General features: G+C 38.4%; 1 long non-coding RNA gene across 1 annotated transcript; it reads left to right on the top strand.

Moving 5' to 3' along the window:
* The first annotated feature begins 333 nt into the window (after positions 1-333).
* Positions 334-976, top strand: LOC104456336. Its single transcript, XR_727320.3, has 2 exons — positions 334-466; positions 681-976. It is a non-coding gene; the product is annotated as an uncharacterized LOC104456336 (long non-coding RNA).
* The last annotated feature ends 9,247 nt before the right edge of the window (positions 977-10,223 follow it).

Genomic DNA, 10,223 nt, shown 5'->3' with positions numbered 1-10,223 from the left:
CACCCTTTAGTCACATAGAGACAGAGAGAGAGAGACAGAGAGAGAGACAGAGAGAGACTTTATATGAACAATGCACTATCTTTCGAAATGATGCCCATCCATGTTTTCAAAGTCAGGTTGGTAGAGAGAGAGAGACTTTATATGACCAATGCACTATCTTTCGAAATGATGCCCATCCATGTTTTCAAAGTCAGGTCGGCGGGGGTGACGTCTGAACCACAATGCACGGCTGATCGTCAACTCCACTGGGTTGACATTGTTACAACTCCACTGGGTTGACATTGTTATATATATAGCACTCTCACTGATTTTATGTATGTACACACGGTAATCGTAGAATCATACATTCCAAGATAGAGAATGATGCTTCACAAGGCCTATCTCGTCTTCCTTCTTTTCCTAGCCCTTTCATCTCACGTGATCATCTCTTCAAAGGTTGCTGCCGCTGCCCGTCCGGTGAGCAACGGTAAGCACTTCAACCTCTATAGATGCATGCGTGAATGAGAAAATGCAATTCACGGGCTGGACAGATAAACAGCCGACATGATGATTAAGATCTGTCTGCTTTCGGGGTACAAAAGAGATCGGTTTCACTGATTTTGAAAGTTATGTTCTTTTATATATCAAAGTTTGAAGACGATAATGTCTGAGTTGGAGACTAAATAGACGCACGTTTTCAGGGGGAAGCAGATCCCCGGTGATGGCGGTGAGCAAGATTCGTGTTGATGGAAGTACATCCCAGCATGCCCCTTCAGGATATACTCCACCGTGAGCTTTCAAATGATCCACGACTATTAAATTTTCTATTCGATTGCTCCTAATTTCCGTTGGTGTTTTATGGAGACAAAGCAAATGTAATTCACTTTCGATCCTATCCATGGTTAAGTAGGGTTTTCCACATACTTCTGTTGATGGAGCTCAAATGAATTCCTTGAATACACTGTCAATGGCAAAAGATTTTAGTTTGGTTTGTTTATTGAATGGATATCGCTATGCCTTATCGCCACATCTCCGAAAAGTACTCCTAATAAAAAGCACAACCTAGTAGTTAAAAAGGCATATTTTACCATGACTTTCTGAATAACTTCCAATGAAAATCAATCAGCTACCGGGAGCCTCAATGTATATATTTCTCGCTCCCAAGTGCTGCATTATCCACCATACAAGCCAATCACCGCTTGCCTAATATTATCTATTTGAGTGAAACTATGATATTCGCTACATTTTGTATATATTTATTTGGCTTGAGCTAACAAAAACAGCATGTTCCAAAAGTATCTACAAAATTTTTCAGAGAAACCGCAAGATCTTGAACTGAATTTTAATTTAGCGTGACTTATTAAAGTCCGAGGACACTAAAGTAAAAATCTTGAAAAATCCACTAATCAATGGTACCGATTGTAGTACAAAAGTATTCGCTCATTAGTCTCCTGGAAAGGGTTATCAGTATATCCAAAAACCTTTTTGGGATAAAATATTTTGATATTTTATTTCATCGTAACTTTGATGTTTTATCGAGAGCACAATGGGTTCCAAATATACATATTCTTGTCAGGTCCAATCATGGGTTGAGGTTAAACTAGAAGACAGAATTTAAATTGATTAAGCTAATTCTATTTAATCCCTTAAGTATGAGGGAAAAGTACCAACAAAGTGTTAAAACTTGGTACTAATTTAGTAATAAACATTTCAATTGGATCAATTTAATCTTAAAACCTTTTTATATTAGTATCAATTAAATTCATTCGACCAATTTAAAATGGAAATTTCTCGTGGAGACACCAACCGTCCTACATGATATAGCTAGTACCATAGTTCTTGCCCATGGCTGACAAGGGCCACCGAGCCTCATCCGATGGCTGATGGCCCCCTACCAACCCTTAATAGTAAAAAAAAAAAAAAAAAAAGAAGAAAAAAGGAAAAGGAAAATATAAAATCAATGAAAAATTATAAAAATAATGACTACTTCAGCATTGACCGTACCACAAAAGATGGTCGGCATTCAAGTTAGTAGTTTTTCGGTCTAAATTGGACAAATCGACTCAACTGAGACCTATACGAAAGGTTTAAAGCTAAATTAATACAATTGAAAATTTTAAAACTGAATTTGTATCAATACATTAAGTTTAGGATTTTTTTGGTATTTTTTCGCTAAAAATGGATAACTAATTGTCATCAGCAAGACACGAGCTTAGTTCGCTGCGTATATGAAGTGGGCGACAGCTCATGCCAACAAAACACGAGCTTCGCAAAACTGGTGGAAGAGAGGCTGGTCAAGTCATAATCTCACATAATGAAACGAGGGACTTTATATGTACAATGCACTGCTTTCAAAGTGGGTTGGCGGGGAAACGTATGGACCCAATACATGGCTCATCTTCAACTCCATGTGGTCAACATTGCTATATATACCACTCATGCCTTCTATATCTGTATAAATTGTACAACCGCACAACAGTAAAGACAACGCGCGATGCTTCCCAAGGCCTCTTTCGTCTTCCTTCTTTTCCTAGTCCTTTCATTTGACACGATCGTCTCTTCAAGAGTTGCCGATGCCCACTTGTTGAGCAACAGTGAGCTCTATCTCTATGCATGCATGCAAAACGAGAAACCACAAAAGGTGGGTTGACTAGATAAACTGCCAACGTGACGATTAAGAACAATCAGTTTTGAGTGCGGCGATTGTAGGGGATACAAAAGGAATCGATTCCACATTTTGCAAATGATATTCTTTTCTAATTCGAACTTTGAAGATAATAATATCTAAAACTAACTAACTAAAAGCACGTTTTCAGGAGGAAGCAATATCGAAAAGATGGTGGGGAGCAAGATCTCTGTCAGTGGAAGTCAATCTAAGCCGGACGGTAAACATTACCCTTAGCATAGCCTTTCGAAACTATTTGGAAAGAATGACACTAGAAGTGTCATAAGTTGTGTACGGCACTCACTTTAGTGCCAAAAGTTTTCGTTGAATCACTTAAATGCCAATTTTTTTGAAAAATGATCTTTTTAGTGGCAATTTTGATATGTTTGGCCGGAAATCTAATGTAGCCTTTTAACAATAGCTAACATGACTTGCCGGAGATTTGAATCAGCATAAAAAGCACAAAACAACGTTGTTTAAGTAGTTTCATATATCGGTACAATCCAAAACAACGGCATTCGCAAGGAAAACGAGGCAAAATTTTGTGCTAATCGACATTGTTTGCAATAGAAGTCCTAAAACTTGTTACAAAAATGCAATTGAGTCTTAAAACTTGCAAAAAGTGCAATCAAATCCTAAAACTTATCAAATTAGTTTAATTAAGTCCTAAAGTTAACACCGTCAAACTTATTAATAGAAAATGCTGACATGGTGCGGACGTGGCATTTTAAATAAATTTTCATTTTTCACATGGCTTTTTTAATTATTTTTAATTCAAAATTAGATTTAAAAATTAAAAAAGAAAATCAAAATTTTATTTTAAAAAACTTTAAAAAAAACAAACAAAATGGCACCTCCTCCGCCATCATCGCCCATTGCTGGAGGGGCCGGCAACGGTCGCCGACCTTGGGCAGAGGTCGTCGGCCATCACCCGACCAAGGCAAGGGCGCCCAAATCTGGGCACGCCGGCCCTCATAGGGGTCCGGTGTGACGGCCCAAGCGCGGGGGTGCGTCTCCAATCCCACATCACTTAAGGGGGAGTCCTGGGGCTAGTTTATAATGTTTAGGTCCCTCTAATCTGTGTGACGGGTTTCATGTACGCTTTCGCTGCACTGAAAACAAACCCATGAGGAGGAGGTTGCTGCGTGCATGCCTCCAAAGTGAACAATATTGGGTTGGGGGAAGGTGGCCGTGGGCCGAGGCCTTTACCCCAGATGACGCGTTTTAAAGCCATAAGAACTCAGTGTCCAAAGTTGACAATATTATATAGTGAGGCCTGGGTCGTTACAAATGGTATCAGAGTCAACTCGCGACCACATGTGGGGCCACAGCAAGGACGCTGTGCTCCCAAGGGGGGGGGAAGAGTGTGACGGCCCAAGCGCAAGGGCACATCTCCTATCCCACGATCGCATGTGGGGCCAAGGACGCTGTGCTCCCAAGGGGGAGAGAGAGTGTGACGGCCCAAGCGCGAGGACGCGTCTCCTATCACACATCACTTAGGAGGGAGTCCTAGAGCTAGTTTATAAGGCTTAGGTCTCTCTAATCTATGTAACGCATTTCACGTACACTTCCGCTGCGCTGAAAACAAACCAGTGAGGAGGAGGTTGCCGCATGCATGTCTCCAAAGCGGACAATATTGGGTGGGGGAAGGTGGCCATGGGCCGAGGCCTTTACCCCAGACGATGCATTTTAAAGCCATGAGGACTTAGTGTCCAAAGCAGACAATATTACACAATAGGGCCCGGGTCATTATAGCCGACGTGCCCAGATCTAGGCGCCCTCACCTGTGCCTAGCGAGGGTCGTCGGCCCTTGCTTGGGGCTAGCAAGGCCTCGCCCTGGTCGGGCGATGGCCAGCGACCTCCGCCTAGTGATGGGCAACGGCAAAGGCAGCCGGCAACAGAGGAGCTGCCATTTTCTCTCTTTTTTTAATAGTTTTTAAAAAATAAATTTTAGTTTTTAAATCTAATTTTAAAAAAATGAATAAAAATAATTTTAAGAAGCCACGTGGAAAATAAAACATAATTTAAAATGCCACATCCGCGCCACGTCAGTATTTTCGATTAGTAAGTTTGACGGTGTTAATTTTAGGATTCAATTAAACTAATTTGACAAGTTTTAGAACTTAATTGCACTTTTTGCAAGTTTTAGGACTCAATTGCATTTTCGTAATAAGTTTTAGTCCCTAGCAAAAACTCTACCATGTATCATTAGAAAGTTAGGATCCATGGAGCTGGTTGACGATTTTCAAGAGAATTGCTGAATTTTGACTTTGATTTGTCACCAAGAATTAACTGTGAATCTCGTTAATTCACTTTCAAATTAGCGCGTCAAATCTTTTGGTTCCTTATTAGCTTTTACTTCTTGTGCGAACGTGTCCAAATTCACTCATCTCCATTCACAATTCCACGGCTGGCTTGATTCTTTCCCTTAATTTCCCGTCCAATCCCATCAATTTCCTCTCACAATTTCATGGCCAGCTCATTAATTTCCTTTTGTAAATTCCGGCGACCCACATTTTCCACAAATGCTTTGATTTCCTCCATTTTGTCTGTCTTGTTTCTGAATTGCCGCACTTTCTCTTGCCTTCAGCAGTGAGCTCATAATTCATCCCACGAATTCCTCCATTAGCTGGGCGAAATATATTGGTAAGAAGATTTCTGTGATTGGTTGGTTTCCTCCCGGTGAAAATTGCGACCCCAAGTGTCCAATTGATTTCCTTCCGAATTTCCTATCCTCACGTGTACAATTTATCTGTTCCCTTCCTCATATGATGGGCGAGGTTCATGGTCCCTCATTAGGCTGAATATATTTTAAGGATTTTTGCTATAACATCGACAGAAGGTATTCCCCTTGCTGAGCATGATAATGTTAACTCAGATGAAAATTATTGGATGTGGACATGAATAAATGCGATGTAAAATTATGCAATGCCAATTTTACTTAGGGTTTGGATCAATCCCTAAAATTTTAATGCAAATAAATGATTATATATTGAGCTAAAATTTAGGTGTCAACAATCTCTAACACCATGTGATCAATATATAATCATATATTCAAAGAGTACGACATACAACCACGCATTGATTAGATAAAGATTGATGCTTCCCAAGGCGCCTCTCATCTTCCTTCTTTTCCTAGTCCTTCTTTCTCACATGACCATCTCTTCAAAAGTCACTGCTCGCCCGCCCGGCCAACGAGTGACCGCGATGGGACCTCGATGATCTCCGTGGATGCATGCAAATGAGAAAAACATAAATAATGGGTTGGCCAAATAAACCGCCCACCGTAACGATTAAGAACAATCACTCTCAAGGAAATGCACGTTTTTAGGAGGAAGCAGTTCCGGAGAGATGGGGGTGGGCAAGATTAAAGCTTACGGGAGTACACCCTGGCGTGACCTTACATGATATAAAGAAATAAACAATTCACCCTCTATTCTCTCCATGGTTAATTAGGTTTTTTCATCGAAAAAATTATCAAAAAAATCATAAAATTATTACATTTGTATCAATTGAATCCTAAACCTTTAAATTTAACATGTTTGATATTAAACATTTTGACAATTTATCAATTCTGATCAATTTTGGGTGGAAATCACTAATGTGGACACTGCCCATCCTAGATGGCATGATTAGCACCGATATAGATAATTTTTTTCTTTTATTTCTTTTCTCTTTAAAAAAAAAAAAAAAAATTGTGCCAGAAAGGCTAGCCTTCATGACCCCACCAATTGATGGTAAGGGCTCGAAGGCCTTCGCTAGATCTAGGGGTGGGCTGCCTCACCCGCGGCCAACAAGGCCACCCAGGGCCTTTGCACCCAGCAAGGCCTCGCTAGACATACCCTCGCTGGCCCCAAAGAAAAAGAGAGCAAAGAAAATAGAAAACAATCCAAAAAATTTTAAAAATTACAAAAATTATCTACATTAGCTATTTTTAGCCAAAAATTAGCTGAAAAGACTCAATTGACGAATTACCAAAAAGTTTATGACTAAATTGACTAAATTGAAAAGTTTATGAGTAAATTGACATAAATGTAATAGATTTAAAAAAAATTGGTAATTTTTCTGTTTTCCACGTACTTCTTGCCATGGAGCTCAAATAATTTCCTTGAATACATAGCCAATGGCAAAAGAATTTAGATCAATTGTATGTTGAATTGATATCCCTATGCCTTTTAAATCGAACCTCCGAGACGTACTTCTAATAAAAAGCTCAACCTATTATATGAAAAGGCATAATATATCATGACTTTCTAAATAGGTTACCAATGAAGATGGCTTAGCTATTACCGACCTCAATCTATATATTTCATGCTCCCAAAGTGCAACATCATCCAGCATGCAAGCCACTCCCCGCGTGCTGAGTCTTCTTTAAATGAGTGAAAAAAAGATATTCACAAAATTAGGCTGAAGATCACTAAAAATAAATGACAAAAGTTGTATACAACGCTCATTTTAGTCACAAATGTTTTTCGTTGGATCAATTAAGTGTTAAATCGGAAAAACAACAATCAATTAAGTACCAACGGTGAAAAATTCCAGCGAAAATAATAAGTGGCTTTTATAATTATAAATTTTATATGACTTGGCATTTTATTTAAAATATTCAATCCACCTAGCATTTTCACATGAATTCTTGGCACTAAAGTGATTAATTCTTAACAATGACTGCCATTGAAATGAAAATTTAAACAAAATTTGACACTTGAACAATCATTATATTACAACTTTTAGATGACATCATTTAGGGGTTATAAGCTGATAGGATATGCCAGTGAGTTATGTAGAACTAAGAAATTAATAAAATATGATCACATCAGATTCTGACAACCTAATCAGAGGTGGCACTTAAGTGATCTGAAAAAAAAAATAGCACTAAAATGAGTGTCGTATATAACTTTTGACACTTTTATTGTCATTCTCCCTACAAAATTATGTCTATTCTGATTTGGCTTGAGCTGATAGGAACGATAGGTTTTAAAAGTACCGAAAATTCAGATGACAAGAAATTAAAAATCTTGAAAAGTCCAATATCCCATGGTACTAATGGTAATACCAAATAAAAAGCATTTTTTTATATGTAAATGCCACAAAAAAAACTTCAAAACTATACTACTTAGAAGTTTTCCGGGGACACTAATACTAATTTAGTGTGACCTCAAACTTTATTTTGAAACTACTTAGAAGTTTTCCAAAGCTGGTTAAGTGGGACATCTCAAATTTGATCTAATTTAGTGTGACCTCTTGTAATTCTCTTGAAAGCAGATAAAGATAGTGAAAAAATCTTTATCCATATTAGCAAAATTACATTCAATGGGATTTTTTTTTCTTGGGAACCCACAAACTCATGAACTTCGTATAGGTGGACGGAAAGGTTGAGATGAACCCATTACCATTGTCCTCAGAGAGGATTGGGCGATGTCATGTAGCTTATCTCCGTCATCGTAGGCGGGTGGCTGAATTCAAATGATGTCCGCCATCATCGATTGTTGCATTTTTAATTTGTTTTCAATTTTTTCTGTTCAGAAGAATTAGCAAAAATTATCAAAAAAACCCTAAACCTATTACACTTTTGTTAATTTAGTTATAAATTTTTAATTTTACCAATATTAACATTGACTATCATATGTGATACGATCGACGCGACATTGACATTTTTATTACTTTTTTATATTTTATGTTTTTCTCTTTTCCCTCTTTACTTATTTTTACTGTGGTCAGCAAGGGTCGTCAAACCCTCACCAGCCATAGGCGAGGTCATCACAGCCACGAGCAAGCTAGCCTCACCCAAAGCTAGGCAAGGTGGCCTTGCCCCCGCCACCAAGCTGGGCACAATAAAAAAATATAATAATAATAATAATAATAATAATAATAATAATAATAAGGAAAATTCAAAATAAAAATTTCAAAATAAAAATTTTAAAAATCCAAAGAAATATTTATGTTAGTACTAGCAAAGTCACGTAGAATAATTGGTACAATGATTTCCAATCAAAATTATTTATATAAACTCAATTACTAAAAAAAAAAAAAAAAAGATTTAGAACTCAATTGACAAAACTAAATAAGTTTATGACTCAATAGATAAAAGTGCAATAATTTTAAGACTTTTTTTGGTAATTTTCCTGAAAAGTTAACTTCATGTTTCTTTTAACTTTCTAAATTTGTAAAGTCATATTGACAATATGTTGTTGCCGCCTAAGCACTTAATGGTCATTTGACACCACATCATCACTTCAATCCAAACATCTGGCCGAAGACAGCAATTGAACATGTCAAGGGCTCAATTGGGAAAAGAAATACATGGACAACATCGCACAAATAAAAATGCTAGGACACCAATGCCATAATCACCTTTTCTTTAAATGTATGAGGGAGCAAACTTAAATATAGGACCTCCGTAAATTAATCTTAATATATGAAGGTTAACCTATAATTAAGTTGATTTTTTTTCTATTTATGCCACAATAAAAATAAGTTGATTTATTTACCGGCTACCTTGACTTCCAACTTTTCATTTTCTTTTCTGAATTTGTTCTTGCAAGACCAAGTCAGCTCACACCAATAACATCTAATTGGTTAGAGCACTCGATGGAAAAAATTTATATGCTCTCAGGGTATGTTAGGCCCTTTTTTTAATTATTAATAGTGTGGGCCTTATGAAGTTGGCTCACATATATCAAATACATGTGATTGTCGCTCACAATCAATCTACCGTGTCCGTCACGACGGAATGCACCCTTTAGTCAGAGAGAGAGAGAGAGAGAGAGAGAGAGAGAGAGAGACTTATATGAACGATGCACTATCTTCCGAAATGATGCCCATCCATGTTTTCAAAGTCAGGTTGGCAGAGAGAGAGAAAGACTTTATATGACCAATACACTATCTTTCGAAATGATGCCCATCCATGTTTTCAAAGTCAGGTTGGCAGAGAGAGAGGAAGACTTTATATGACCAATACACTATCTTTCGAAATGATGCCCATCCATGTTTTCAAAGTCAGGTTGGCGGGGTAACGTCTGAACCACAATGCACGGCTGATCTGGATTTCTTGTCGATTCAGTCCAGATTTAAATAATATATATTTTTAATTTTTTTTGAAATTTTTTTGAATTCTTTTTCTGTTCTTTTCCTTTTTTTTTTTTTCTTTTGGCTTTTTCCTTGGCCTTTTCCGTGGCCGCCACCGGTCATAGGCACGCCACTGGCCACCGGCCACAGCCCGGCCGGGCGACTGTCCTCGCCTGCCACAGGTGAGGCCTAGCTAGGCAAGGAGGAGCACTGGCGAGGGGAGCCCTTGCCCAAGCCCGCCTTTTGCGAGGGAGCCCTGCCCAAGCCCGGCTGCAAGGGTTGCTCAAGGCCGACCCTCCCCCAGTCGTTGATGGAGCCTAAATAGACGCATGTTTTCAGGAGGAAGCAGATCCGGGGTGATGGCGGTGAGCAAGATTGGTCTTGTAAAAAGGAGACCCCCGACTGACGATTCAGGATGTACTCCACAGTGAGCTTTCAAATGATCCACGACTATTAAATTTTCTGTTCGATTGCTCCTAATTTTCGTTGGTGTGTTATGGAGACAATGCCA

Source organism: Eucalyptus grandis, chromosome 8, assembly GCF_016545825.1.
Source record: "Eucalyptus grandis isolate ANBG69807.140 chromosome 8, ASM1654582v1, whole genome shotgun sequence".
Classification (NCBI taxonomy): Eukaryota; Viridiplantae; Streptophyta; class Magnoliopsida; order Myrtales; family Myrtaceae; genus Eucalyptus; species Eucalyptus grandis.
This window is presented reverse-complemented; position numbering and strand designations above follow the sequence as displayed.